The sequence below is a fragment of the Tenrec ecaudatus genome, chromosome 1 (genome assembly GCF_050624435.1).
Source record: "Tenrec ecaudatus isolate mTenEca1 chromosome 1, mTenEca1.hap1, whole genome shotgun sequence".
Classification (NCBI taxonomy): domain Eukaryota; kingdom Metazoa; phylum Chordata; class Mammalia; order Afrosoricida; family Tenrecidae; genus Tenrec; species Tenrec ecaudatus.
This window is the reverse complement of record NC_134530.1, coordinates 113,052,347-113,066,809: the sequence shown is the minus strand read 5'-3', so window position 1 is coordinate 113,066,809 and position 14,463 is coordinate 113,052,347. Positions and strand designations below refer to the sequence as shown.

The window sequence follows — 14,463 nt, the reverse complement described above, 5'->3', positions numbered from 1 at the left end:
GGGCAACCCATGTTTAAAACTGATGACCTTAATCCAACAGCCCAATTTGTAGCCCACTACGCCATCGGTGACAGTACACTCTTTGTAGACTCAGCCTTCATCCACATCAACGTTGAAAGCCCTACTCACACACCTCTGACTAATTCAGAAACTTCCCAGGAAAAATCTCATGTCTGCTAGAGGATGTAGCATTTGTACATGATGCACGATAGCCTTCTTCTTCTGCACCCTTGCCACTTTTAATCGGAGTGCTCACAGCACAGGAAAGTTCTAGCTCTTGCCTCCAGAAGAGACAGCGAATCCTCTTTTGCTTCTGTTACCAGCACTGGGCTCAACCTCAAGGAACCTGCTATCTTCCCTATCTCGGTGTCGAAAACCCCGATTCTCTGTTATCACACCAGGATAAGCTAGTTTGAAATAAGCCACTGTGACTGTCGCCTGTCATCTGCTCTAGGAAGAAGGAATGAGCCCTCATCTCTGTGTGCTCTATCTTCTTCTATCATAAGTCCAGTGCTTAGTCACCAAAGACATCATGAAAAGCAGTGGAACCTTGTTAAATACGCCGAGGGTCTTATGAATGGCAGCAGAACACTGTCAGGATTGTGCCAGAAGATATACGCAAGTTGGAAGCCCCTCAAAATATGACTGACGATGAGCTGTCTTCTCAAAGCAGTTGTTCTTATTCGGTACCAAGTCCGTTTGAACCCATAGTGACCCTATTCCCAACCAAAGAAAACACGTCCCAGTCCTGTGCCAACCTCACAATTGTTCCTTTGCTTGAACCCATTATTGCAGCCACTGTGCCCTTCCATCTCCGTGAGGGCCTGCCTCCTTCCCACTGCCCTCCTCTTGACCAAACATAATGCACTTGTCCAGGGACTAGTCTCCCTTGAACACATGTACCAGGTATGTGAGAAAATGTCTGGTTGTGTTTGCCTCTAAGGAACACAGTGGCTGTGTTTCTTCAAAGACAGGTCTGTTTGTCTTTTCAGCGGTCCATGATATTTTCAAGATTCTTTGCCAACACTGCAATTTAAATGCATCAATTCTTTTTGGTATTCCTTGTTCAACTTTCATGTGCATGTGAGGCAATTGAAAATACTATGGCTAATGATGTGGATGAAGTAAAGCGGTCAGGACTTTCTGTACTCATGATGCTTGACTCAACATGAGAAGAAGCAGTCGCAAACATCTATTGATAATTAGAACATGGAATGTGCAATGTCTGCATCTAGGAAAATCAGAAGTTATCAAGAATAATTGGAACCCATAAAGATAGATGTTTCTAGGCATTAATGAGCTAAAATTGATGCACTGGCCAATTTAAACCAGATAATCTAAAGATTGGTTGTACCAGAAATGAAAAGTTAAAGAGAAATGTCATTGTGTTTATCATAAAAAAGAACAGTTCAAGATTTGTCTTGCAGTACAATGCTGTCTGTTAAAGGATAATATTTTTTTCATAGAACATTAATGAAGCGTATATGAAGACCAAAGTAACACGAATAAAAACGTGGAAACAGAAAATATATTTATAAAAAAGGCACAAATACTTGAAAGAGTCACTTATGACCTGCTTTTTGAAAACCATTATCAGGGGAGACTGTGAATGGAGTCCCCCACTACCACAAATTATGCAGTGGAGTTTCCCACATTTGGGGAAATCACAGGGGTCAGCACATCCGGAGTGCAATGGGTGAGCCTCGCCCTGGAAAAAACCACCTTCATGATCATGGTATCTCCCTGGCCAGCTAAGTATCGAAAGGATAATATTAATACACATACAAGAAAATAAAGTTTTACAATCAGTATTCATATACATGTACCAACACTAAAGCTAGGACTGAAGAAATTGAAGAATTCTACCAAATTCATCAGTCTGAAATGATCAAAAATGCAATTAAGGTGCATTGATAATTATTGCAGTTAAAACTGAAAAAGTTGGAAACAAAGAGAAAAAAATATCATTTTGGTGACATAAATGGACCTGGGAATCTCATGATAGAATTTTACAAGACCAATACTTTCTTTATTGCAAATATCTTTTCAATAACATGCATGTCGACTATGCAATTTGACTTCCGCAGGTGGAAAACACAGGAATCAAATTGAATACATTTGTGTGAAGAAATATAAAGTAGCTCAATTTCAGCAGCCAAACAGGGCCATAATCTGACTATGGGAGAGACCATCTGTGGCTTATATGGAAATTAAGGTTGGGATTGAAGAAAATAAAATTAAGTCCATGAGAACCAAAATATGACCTTGAGTATATCCCACTTGAATGTTGAAAATATAGCAACGATACTCTTGTATCATTGATCACAAATGACAGAAGACCTGAGGATGTATGGGATGACTTCAAGAACATCAGCATGAAGGAAAGAAAGGTCATTAAAAAAAAACAGGTAAGAAAGAAGCAGGATCAAAGTGGGTGCCAGAAAAGACCATGAAACTTGATCTTGAACATAGAGCAGCAAAAGCAAATGGAAGAAATGATGAACTAGAAGGTCTAACCAGAAAATTTCAAAGGACAGCTAGAGAAGGCGAAGTAAAGTATTCAAAGTGTTCAAAAACTTGGAATTAGAACATAAAAAAGGAAGAGACTTCAGCATATATCAAGCTCAAAGATGTGAAGTAAAAAACAAGCCTTGAGTTGGAACATGAAAATATTTTATGGGCAAAATAATGAACAATGGAGAAAGCATCGCAGAGGATGGAAATGACATGGTCACCGTTGCAGAGAGTACTGGAGATATTCAGCCATTTGAAAAAAATGAACAAGGAGGAACAAGGACCAATGGTACTTGAGGGAAAAGTCCAAGGTGCAATAGAAGCACCAAGAAAGCACAAAGCTCCAAGAATTGACAGAATACCAATCAACATGTTTTAATAAGCTGATGAGGCACTGGATGCATCCACTGTCTATGACAAGAAATTTGGAAGACAGCTAGCTGGCCAACTAACTTTGAGAGATCCAGATTTGTGCCCATTCCCAGTAAGGTCACTCAGCAGAATATGGACAGTATTGAGCAATAACATTAAGATCACATGCAAGGGAAGTTTCCTGAAGACAAATCCAAACTAATTCAAACAGTAAATCAGAGGGAGCTGCCAGGACTTCAAGCCAGAGAAAGAAGAGGACATAAAACAAGCAATGTCATTGTTGATATCAGATGGATCTTGGTCTAAATAGAGAATGCCAGAATTGTGTTTACTTGTGTTTCTTTGATTAGGCCAAGACAGTCTAGTGTGGATCATAACAAAATACGGATAGCATTAAGAAAAAAATGGGAATTCCCGAGTACTTCATTGTACTTATGCAGAAGCTGTACGTAGACTCGTGCGGCAGTCATTGGAACACAATAAGGTCTATTACATGGCTTGAAATCAGGAAAGGTGTGTGTCAGGGTTACATCCTCTCATTATATTTATTCAATTCATATGCTGTGCAGATGGTCTGAGAAGCTGGGTGGGCCATACGGAGAAAACGAGATCAGGATTAGAGGGAGACTTATTAATGACCTCCATTGGTAGGTGACTAAACTTTACATGCTGAAAGTAGGGGGGGTGGGGACTTGAAGTACTTGCTGACCAAGTTCAAGCATCACAGCCTTCTGTATGAATTGCAATTTAACACAAAGGAAACCAACAATTTCATAACTGAGACAATAGATAACATTATGGTAAGGGAGAGGAGATTGAAATTGTTGAGGATTTCATCTTGCTTGCATCCACAATCAGTGATCATGGAATCAGCCGTGAAGAAATCAGATTATGTACTGTACAGGGTACGTCTGCTGCGTAAGAACCAGTGGGGTTCCTCTGTGGCTAGTTAATGCAAATTACTTTAAGGCGCAGTCTGTGATGTTGAACCCCATCTTATCACTTTCCAAATATAAAGAGAGAGACTAATGTGCATCTCTTGGGCTGTTCTAATACAACTGAAATGGCTGCCTTAAAAAAAGAGAGAGAAAGAAATCTTTAAAGTGTCGGTGTAGACTAAGAGTGCCTGATCAAAGCACTCGCATTTCCAAGCCTCTCATATGTGCGTGAACAGTGGAAAAATTAATAAAGAAAACGATAGAATAATCCATAAACTTGTATTATGTTGCAGGTGGTAAATATGGAAAGTATCATGGACTTTCCGAAGGACAAACATGACTTGGAAGAAGTACAGCCAAAATGTTCCTTGGAAGTGAGGAAAGTTGAACATCTCTCCTATTGTGGGGCCATGTTATCAGGAGAGACTAGTCCCTAGAAAAGACCATCGTGTTTGGTAAAGTGAAGGATCCTGAAAATAAGGAGACCCTTGACGAGATGCACTGACCCAGAAAAAGGCCGGAACCATGAGCTCCAGCACACTGACCAGCGTGAGGATGGTATAGCAGCCGGTAGCGGTCGGTTCTGTTGTACTTGGTCAGTAGGAGGAGCAAGCCACCCGATGACACCGAACCGCAAGGCATACAGTGAAAAGCATCTGTGGAGTTTATGTGTCTGACCTAAGTCGTGCGCTAAGTAATACAATTGCGCGGGGAAAGTCACCCTGAGAATTCCTTTTAGTGAGAATCCTGTGCTTGTTAGAAATATTTGGATAAATTTCCATTGGACTTTTGGGTGGATTGTGAGCTCCCAAAGCATTCTCCAGCACAGAAAGTGCATAAGACCTCAAGGGCTGAGATGGAAAATAAGTGAAATAAAGCACGAAAGGAGAATGCGGAGAAGAATATGAGCAAATGTTGCCTTATGTGGCCTCGCCCAGTGATGACAATATCTTTAGTTCACACTGCTATTCTAGCACAATTTCCTAAAAGTCTTACCCAAGGAAATTTGTTGAAAAATGATAAAGTACAATATTAAGGTAGACAGGATGGAATTGGTATAATTCTAGGATTAAGAGCAATACATTTTCAGAATGTTTTAGTTTCCTCCAAATGATGGAATTAGAACTTTTAACTAAATTTGGAGTTAACCAAATAACCAGAGCTTACTTTGATGAGTAATAGACTAAAAGTGAAATAATGATGCTGTCATTTTTTTCAGCCATGTATGTTGACTCAGGAGAAGTTCAAGCTGCACTGAAAGCATTAGTCAAAAACAAGGCTTCAACTACTGATAGAAGACCGATCGAAATATTTCTGAATCACTGGATGCACTCTCTCATCTATGCCAGGGTGTTTAGAAGACAGTTACTTGACCAGACAGCTGGAAGAGTCATGTCTGTACCTATTCCAGAGAAAGGTGACCCAACAGAATGTTTAACTACAGAACAATACCACATGCAGGTAAACTTGTGTGGCAAACCATCCAACAATGGATTCAGCAGTACGTTGACTAGGAGCTTCCAGAGAGGCAGGTTGGATTGAGAAGAGGGCATGGAACAAGGAATTCCATTGCTGACAGCTGATGCTTTCTTTTAAAGCAGAGAATACCAGAAAGATGTTTACTTGGGGACTGTGTGGATTATAACAAACTATGGATAACTTGAGAAGATTGGAATCCTAGAACACATCCTCGTGCTCATGTCGAACCTATACATGGATCAAAAGGCAGTTGTGAAAATAGGGCAAGAAAATAATGCATAATTTACAACCAGGGAAGGTGTACATTAGGTGTGTATCCTCTTACCATATTCCACCCATGTGCTGAGCACATAAACAAAGAAGCTGATCATGGGGAGGATAACGCAGCATCAAACTTGGAGGAAGGCTTATATACATGACACAACTTTGCTTTCCAAAAGTGAGGAGGACGAGAAGCCCTTGCTGATGAAGATCAATAATTGCAGCCTTTGGTGTAGATTACAAGTCAATGTAAAGAAAATCAAATCCTCATAACTGGACCAATAGATAATGTCATGGTAAAGGGAGGAAAGATTGAAATTACCAAGTATTTTGTCTCGCATCTATAATCAATATCCAAAAAAGCAGATAAGAGATCAAATGACACATTGCACTGGGTAAATCTGATGCACTAGACTTCTTTAAAGTGTTAGAAAGCAAGGAAGTTACTTTTAAGATAGAGGCGAACCTGACCCAAGTCATGGTATTTCCAATTGCCTCAAATTTATGTGAAAATTGGACACCAAATAAGGAAGGTTGAAGAACAATGTATGCATTTGAATTATGACGTTGGTAAGGAATATTGAAAGTACCATGGACTGACAAAAGAACAAACAAATCTGTCTTTGAAGAGGCACAACCAGAATGCTCCTTAGAGGCAAGGATGGTGAGACTTCATCTCATGTACTTCCCACATGTTGTCCTGAGAGACCAGTTCCTGGGGAAGGATATCATGTGTGGGATAGTAGAGGAACAGTGAGAAAGACAGAGGTTCTTAACAAGACGGACTGACACAGTACCTGAGTGGCTGACATAACTGTGAGGGCATCATAAGACTGGGCGGTGTTTTTTTTGTGTGTGTGTGTGTGTGTGTAGGTTCACTGTGAGTCAGAACTGACTTAACGGCACCCAAGAACAACAATGTATTGGCATTTCTTATATTCATATTGGTAGAAATTTTTTTGAGCATCCTAAAAGGGGAAAACTATCGTTGAAATAATTCTGTATAACACAGAAGCCTGAATTTTAGCAATTATGGACAATGTTCAGAGAAGTCTCTTTTGTACTCAACATGAATACACACATGAGTTCATCGTTCTGTTAAATAGAAAACAAGTTGAAAACCTAATTTCTCACCAGTGGGAGAAATAATAGTATTTCTGGAAATATTTTAACATGCTGCACCAATTTCTCATTCTTGACTATCTTGTTATTTTTCATTTGTAACCACAGTTTAAAAAAAAAGAATGTGCTATTTGACTGTTTGTTCACTAACGTCGTGTGGCAGGGTTGCACACCAGTGGGGAAGGGGAGAGCGACACTGCTGTCTTTGCTTAAGGTTATATATCAACTTGGCTGGACTTTATTCTCAGTGGGTTGACAATTTCTAGTGATGAACTTAGGCAGCAGTTACATAATGGTGTGCTCATGTTTCATTTTGTATAAAAGAAAAATAAAAGTTATTTTTTAAAATCAGATCAAGCAGACATTAAATAATAGCAGCTTTTTAAGTGCATTTGCTTATATTATTTTCAATTAAAACAGGGTATGAAACATCAGTCATGCTTTACATCATATGTCTACTTTGAAATAATTCAATATCATAAATAATTTCACAAATCACATCAGCCTAGGGTGGTGTGCAGCTTATAAATGCATTTTTCTCCCTGTTATTATAAGCCTGTGTTAAACTACAGGTTGGTGTGACTTAAGAAGTACTTGTAAAACCCACCCAATTTGTTGAAAATGAAAGACTATGATTATTCCAATTTGAGTCTCATGCTTGTTAAACTCTTCGTTATCTCTTGGCCTTCAGGATATTACTAGTCTGTGATTTTACTCCATACACATGTGTTTTCTTAGCATGAACGCTTTAAAATATGCCACCATCTGCTGCTTGTTTTGGTCTTCGGATGAGGTGTATGGTTGTATTTCAAACCACGTGGCACGGTGCTTCCTCTGACATGCCCAGTGAAGAAAAAGAGTTCTTACTAGCATGTGTGATTTAGCTCCTGCTATTCAAATGTCTCTGTCTTATGAAGACTAAAACAAAAACGAAACAAAAGCTGCCTATGTATTTTTATTTTTTGTAGGACTTATGGATGATGCCACTCGGAAGATCAAATAATAACCCCATTGACTAGCAGCATGCCTGCCTCTCTCTGACACTATTCCCTTGTTTCAAACCTGTTCGCTTTACTTCCTCTCACACGCTCTTCCTTTAGGTTGTTCAGTCTTAGGAGATAGCCTTCAATATCTTCTGCAAAGAGCTACATAGCAGTCACTCATGAAGTAACGTACGACATTTGAAACATGTATTAAATTTTCATTTAAATGTTCAAATGACCTCATTATAATAATTGCTTGAGCCACTTATGAAAAGTATAAGCTACAACAACAAAAAAGCAAATTACACCAATGGCTAGAATAGAATGTAAATGCTTAAAAAGTAATGGTGGTCATATATGTATAGGTATGCTTGGTACAATTGATGTATGGGTTGTCGTAAGAGCTGTAAGAGCCCCCAATAAAATGTTCTTTAAAAAATCGGACAAAAAAATCACAGGGAAAATCTTAAAATTGATAGTGTAAACTGAAGAAGATTTATTGCATTTAGATCAGGAGTATAGATTACTCTTCGGTCAACTTTCAAAATCACACATTACTAGCAATTTAGATTCAAATGCATCTATGTAGAGTAAAAAGGGCTCTTAAAAATTAAATAATCTGTAAGCAGTTTTATGAAATGATAATTCATATGGCTTGGGAAATTAATTCACATTCGATTATAATTTGTGAATCAGATAGAAGAGTTACTGTTAGCTCTATTTTTCAGCTGAGAAAATTGAAGCTCTGGGTGGTTAATTATATGTTATGCCCTTATTCATTTTGAATACCAATAAAACAGCTTAGGTGTAAATGTATTGGTGTGAAAGTCAAAAAGTTGGTTGCCAGTCTTGGCCCTTCATTTATTCCTTGGTTGATTTAGGGGCAATTATTTAATTTGCTCAAATTTTAGTTCCTTCAATTATGTTTAGTATCTATCTAATATTATGAAGCTTTTATAAAGATTAAATGAATAATGTGTGCTCAAGGGGATTTTTAAACCCCAAAGTCTTCAAAAGTATGGAATTTTAAAATGATTTCTAGCACTACTTTACAAAAACAAATTTTAGAGGAGCCAATGATTGATCATATTAATACCCTTAAATGTACAATTGGCAAAGTATATACATTTATTATCTCATTTAGTTCCCTATTACACTTGCACAGCAGTAGAGCCTATGCAAGTTTCTTAGATGAATTTCAGAATTTATCTGCAAAATGTAATCCATTTCACTGGTTCCTGTAAAGGCTGTTAGCGTGTGAAGTACTCTATTAAAGAATTCCTTTTTAATCCACTTCCTTTGAAGTACTGGGTCTGAGCAGCTGTTAGACATTATCAAGTCAATCCATGGCTTTTCATGTCAGATATGTAAACATTATTAAACGTTAACTAGATCTCTGCAGCTAATGTAGTAATGCACGACAACTCCATTGTCTCAATCTATTTTTCATAATAAATGAAATATAAAGCTTGACCATAACAGGTCAGGCATTTACAATCCCTCTGTTTTTCTACAGGTGGAAGGAGAAAAAGAACAAAACTATGAACCACTTGGTCCCCTCCATAAGTGCCAGTGTCAATTACGATCAGTAATGAGTATTGCCGGTCACGATGAGCCTGGAAAATATGACATTCTTATGCTTTTAGGATACATGTGCATATAAAATGAATGAACAAAGTTTGCTGTGCAAGCGGTACCAATTTATCTAACATTTATAGTTCAGCTATTTAAACCATACACTTTAAAATACTAGATTCTTAAGAAGTTTCTTATTGAGACCTCATTCTTATGAAGAAGAAACTAAATATTCCCATTTAAGTACACTTTTAAAACTTTATATTGCCACAAAGTTATTTATTAAAATAGCACTCATGTTTTCTTTCAAATAAATTCCATTTCTAAAAGCCATTATTTTTAGGAACACTACCATCTTCAGCATGGTTACAGAGTATGAGCTCATTTTTGATTAGTTCCTCTTTTTATTCACTTTTAAATTTCAGTTTGTTGATCCTCTATTAAGTTGTCTTCCAAATGCAGCTAATGTGTATATCACTATGGCTAAAATGTTAAGCCTAATTTTTCTCATTCCTGGGCTCCCTAATTCCATTCTTGTTTTTAACCATCTCAGTAATGCTAGTAAATGGCTCATGGAGAGGAATATAAAAGTATAGTCATATTAATATCACTATCTTAAATCTTTACACATTGCTGCATATAAGCATTTAAGCATTTTGTATATTGGTTTCCTAACCAAAGTATAGGAATATCTGTACTCTCGGAACAGATAGATAATTGAACTCATCCATTTCAAACCACCATCTTTTGGAATCTACCAGATCCTCCTAACCGTTTCCCTTTCTTCTATAGTCTTATAGACAGCACAGTAGTCAGTGATAGCTTCTTAAAAAAGATTACACACACATATGGATGTATATGTCTTTGCTCCCGAAGAAGTCATAGAGATAGCTATAATCCAGTAGTAATCAGTATACTAGAACCCAGCTCTTTGTTCCTAATATAATTACTCAGTACAGAAACCTAGGTCCCTTGGAGGAATGACTGATTCTAAAGTCAGGGCAAGGAATGGAATTCAGCATAAAGAAGGGAGGTGTTTCTCTGTCCATCTATCTATGTATCTATGTATCTATGTATCTATCTATCTATCCACCCATCCATCCATCTATCTATCTATATTCAAACACTAATGAAGGTATTTCAAAGGGACACAGAAGTCAAATAAAATAATTCCTAGTGACCATAGTTGAAAATAAAATGAACCACAAAATAAATAATATAAAGAATAAAATAAGTGTTTATGAGTCCATGCTGTAAATTAATTTCTGAATTACTGGTAAAGAATAGACAAATCTCCTAAGTATGAGCTATTAATAGAGAGTCTCTCCCAAACACTGTACTGATGAATGAGAGGGAAAAAAGGGATAATGCTTGAGTGACAAAACCTGACAAAAGCTACCTCAATCAGGTGACCAAGATTAACGTCAACAGTAATCGGTTATGCTAATAGTATGTACTCTTTGGATGAGAACGGCAATCTCTCTCTCTCTGGATTTACTCCCCCAAACTCATAACGCCTGTGGTAACATGAGAATAAACACCAGACAAAACCAACTTGAATGAATTTCTATTAAAAACCTGATATTCATAAAACTCTCTAGGACATCAAGCATGAGTAAGGTCTAAGAAACATTCACATTCAAGAGCAGCCCAAGAATAGTTGACCACTGAATGCAAAGTGACGCCTTGAATGGGATCATGGAACAAAGATGTACAGTGAATACAGTCTAAGGAATTCTGAATAAATGAAGTACTGAATTAATGATGACAAGTATCAGAGGTTAACAATAGGCGACCGTGCCTGTGGTGTAAGGAAGCTCTGCACTATCGCCACAGTTTCTCTTCAAATTTAAAACTATTCTATTAAAAATATTAAGACATAACCAAATGAACATAAGTAATATGATGCCATAACCTTGTTTCCTTTGTTCAAAACCTTCGAATTGAGGCTCGTAACACCATAAGTCCTTCTTTTGGCCTCTCAAACGAACACAAATCCAGTTTCCCTCTCACACCTTCCATTGCCGCTCTATCTCATGCACTCTGCCTCTTCCCACGGGCTGTTTTCTTGTTTCTACTGATCTCCTTACACTGCTTCACAAATGTACTGGTCATCTCCTATCTGAAGATCTTTCATCTTGCCTTCCCCACCCTACAAAGCAGTTTTTCCTGAATAGTCACATGACTTGATCTTTCACCTCTTATAGGCCTTTATTCAAAAGTCACATTCTAAGTGAAATATTTATTCCTTGTAATCAGTTCCCCCTTTCCAAGCCACCCTTCCTCTACGCTCCCAGTATCGCCACTCACATGACTGGTCCTGAAGAGATCATCAGCCCTGGATTCCCTGTGTTTCTGATTCATATCTGTAACAGTGTACTTCTTCTGGTCTAGCCAGACTTGCAAGGTAGAACTGGGATCATGATAGTGCAGGGAGAGGAAGCATTTAGGAACTAGAGGAAAGTTGTATGTTTCATCGTAGCTACATCACACGCTGACTGGCTCGTCTCCTCCCTGAGACCCCTCTGCAAGGGGATCTCCAGTGGCCGACAAATGGCCTTTGGGTCTCCACTCTGCACTCTCCCCCTCATTCACTATGGTAAGGTTTTTGTTCTAATGATGCCTGATACCTGATCCCTTCAGCACCTTGTGATCACACAGACTGTTGTGCTTCTTCCATGTGGGCTTTGTTGCTTCTGAGCTAGATGGCTGCTTGTTTACCTTCAAGCCTTTGAGACCCTAGGTACTATATCTTTTGATAGCTGTGTACCATCGGCTTTCTTCACCACATTTGCTTATTCACCCATTTTGTCTTCATCAATTTTGTCGGGAAGGTGAGCATCATAGAATGCCAATTTAGAGAAGAAAATATTCTTGCATTGAGGGAGTACTTCAGTGGAGGCCCAATGTCCTTCTGACCTCCTCCCTGGGGGACGGAAAACAGAAAAGTGGGTGAACGGAGACGTCAGACAGGGCAAGATATGACAAAATAATAATTTATAAATTATCAAGTGTTCATGAGGTAGTGGGGAGCAGGGAAGGAGGGGAAATGAGGAACTTATGCCAGGGGTTTAAGAGGAGAGCAAATGTTTTGAGAATGATGAGGGCAATGAATGTACAAATGTGCTTTACACAATTGATGTATGTATGGATTGTGATAAGAGTTGTATGAAACCCTAATAAAACATTTACACAAAAATATGTATTCCTTTTCCAATGTGTCTGAAACTTCTGCATCGATGGTTCTCATGGACATTCCCTACTCCATGTTTCTCTGTAGTATCGATTAGTCTTACACACTTGCAGCACCCAGGTGGCAGTATTTTTAAATGATGGTAGCTTCCACCAAGATTTCATATATTATTCGGGCCTTCTGATGGTGGATGAATGTCAGTGGAGCTTTTGGACTAAGACTAGGAAGAACACTCTAGAAATTTATTTCTATAACTTAGTGGAAACCTTCTGGAGCACAATAGACATGTTAGACATGCATGCTTTAAACATGACACATGGAGCAATCAATTGCTCAAGGTGGCCATGTTTTTTTTTAAATGGGAGTCTGAAGAGGACAAGAGAGGTTCTTAAGGAGATGGACAGCTTCAATAGTCATTTTGGTGAATTCAAATAGGCTAGAGCAGCCCTAGTGACCTACTGGGTTCTATGCTAAGCTGCTAACCTAAGATCAGCAGTTCAAACCGCACCAGCCACTCTGCAGGAAAAAGATGAGGCCTTCAACACCCATAAAGATTTAAGATCTTCAAAATCCACAGGGAGATTTCTACTGAATGGTGGGGACTTTCAGTTTTAAATGGACAAAGTAGTAATGAACTTGAGTTTTGAGCTATAATGACGGTGACTTAGGATCTGACATGATTTCATCCTGTTGAAATTGAATTGGCTAAAGTATATTTAAGAATATTTATCTAGCAATACCCACCAATTGTCTGTCAATTTGTCACACTGGTGATTTGTGACCTTGCATGATGCTGAAACTGTCACTGATTTCTCAGATGTGAGCAGGGTCATCCACAGGGAATGGGTTTCAACAGAACTTCCAGACAAAGAACAGAGGAGAAAGAAGAAATAAGCTTTCCACATCAGGGGACTTAGTCACTGAAAACCTTATGGGTTGTCATAAAGCATTGTCAGGTACTAAAAACCTCATGAATAGAAACAGAACCTGGGTCAGAGAGAGTACTACAAGCTGACACCCTCTGGTCTGAAGACATTCAAGATGTGACTGAGGAGAAGCTGCTTTCTTAGAGTCAATCACAATAATGGGGATGGAGTGAAGCTTGTGAGAGCCAAGCCCTTAGAACCTTCATTTGCTAATGGAACACGACTCAGGAAGAAATGGCCGCAAACATTTATTAATAATCAGAACTTAGAATGTACAAAGTATGAAGCTAGGAAAATTGAAAGCTAGTCAAAATGAAAGGGAATACATAAAGACATATTCTAGGTGTAAGTGAGGTGCAATGAGCTGTGATTGGCCATTTTGAATTAGAAATTCCTATGATTTACTATGCCAGGAATTATGGCTTATATTCATGTTGGTGCATTCATTGTCAAGATCTACCCTGGAATACAATGCTGTCTATGATAGGATAATGTCTCTCTGTATATAAGGAAATCCACTGCATACAACTTATTAAAATTAATGCACCAACAACTAAAGCTAGTGATGAGGAAATTGTAATCTATGGTCATCAGTCTGGATTAGTTAAACATGAAATCGAGGCGTGTTGATAATTATTGGAGATTGGAATGGAAAAGTTTTAAACAGGAGGAAGGAACAGTATGTGGAAAATATGGTCTTGGTGATAGAAGTCAGGCTGGGGATCCGATAACAAAACTTTGCACAGCCAATGACTTATTCATACCAAATACCTTTTCATAGCAACACAAACTTACTTTGCATCAGAGAAGCTGTATTATCTGAAACATCAGGATGACAGGTAGACTCATTAACAATATACAATATGCAGATTATACAGCCTGCTTGCTGAATATAAAGAAGACTCCAGGCTCTTACTGAGGACAATCAAAGACCATAGCCTTCAGTATGCTTTAGTCCCTCTGCATAAAGGAAACACAACAAAAAAAGCCTCACCATTGGCTCAAACATATTGGGCTTATAAAAAACTGATTTTACTTAAATTCATAATCAACATCCATGGAAACAGTAGTCAAGAAATAAAGAATATTGGGTAAATCTG

The 14,463-nt window shown here is 38.2% G+C and overlaps 1 non-coding gene across 1 annotated transcript; it reads right to left on the bottom strand.

Moving 5' to 3' along the window:
- Positions 1–1,594: 1,594 nt before the first annotated feature.
- Positions 1,595–1,759, bottom strand: LOC142437981 (U1 spliceosomal RNA). The gene has a single exon (XR_012782475.1). It is a non-coding gene; the product is annotated as a U1 spliceosomal RNA (small nuclear RNA).
- Positions 1,760–14,463: the final 12,704 nt, after the last annotated feature.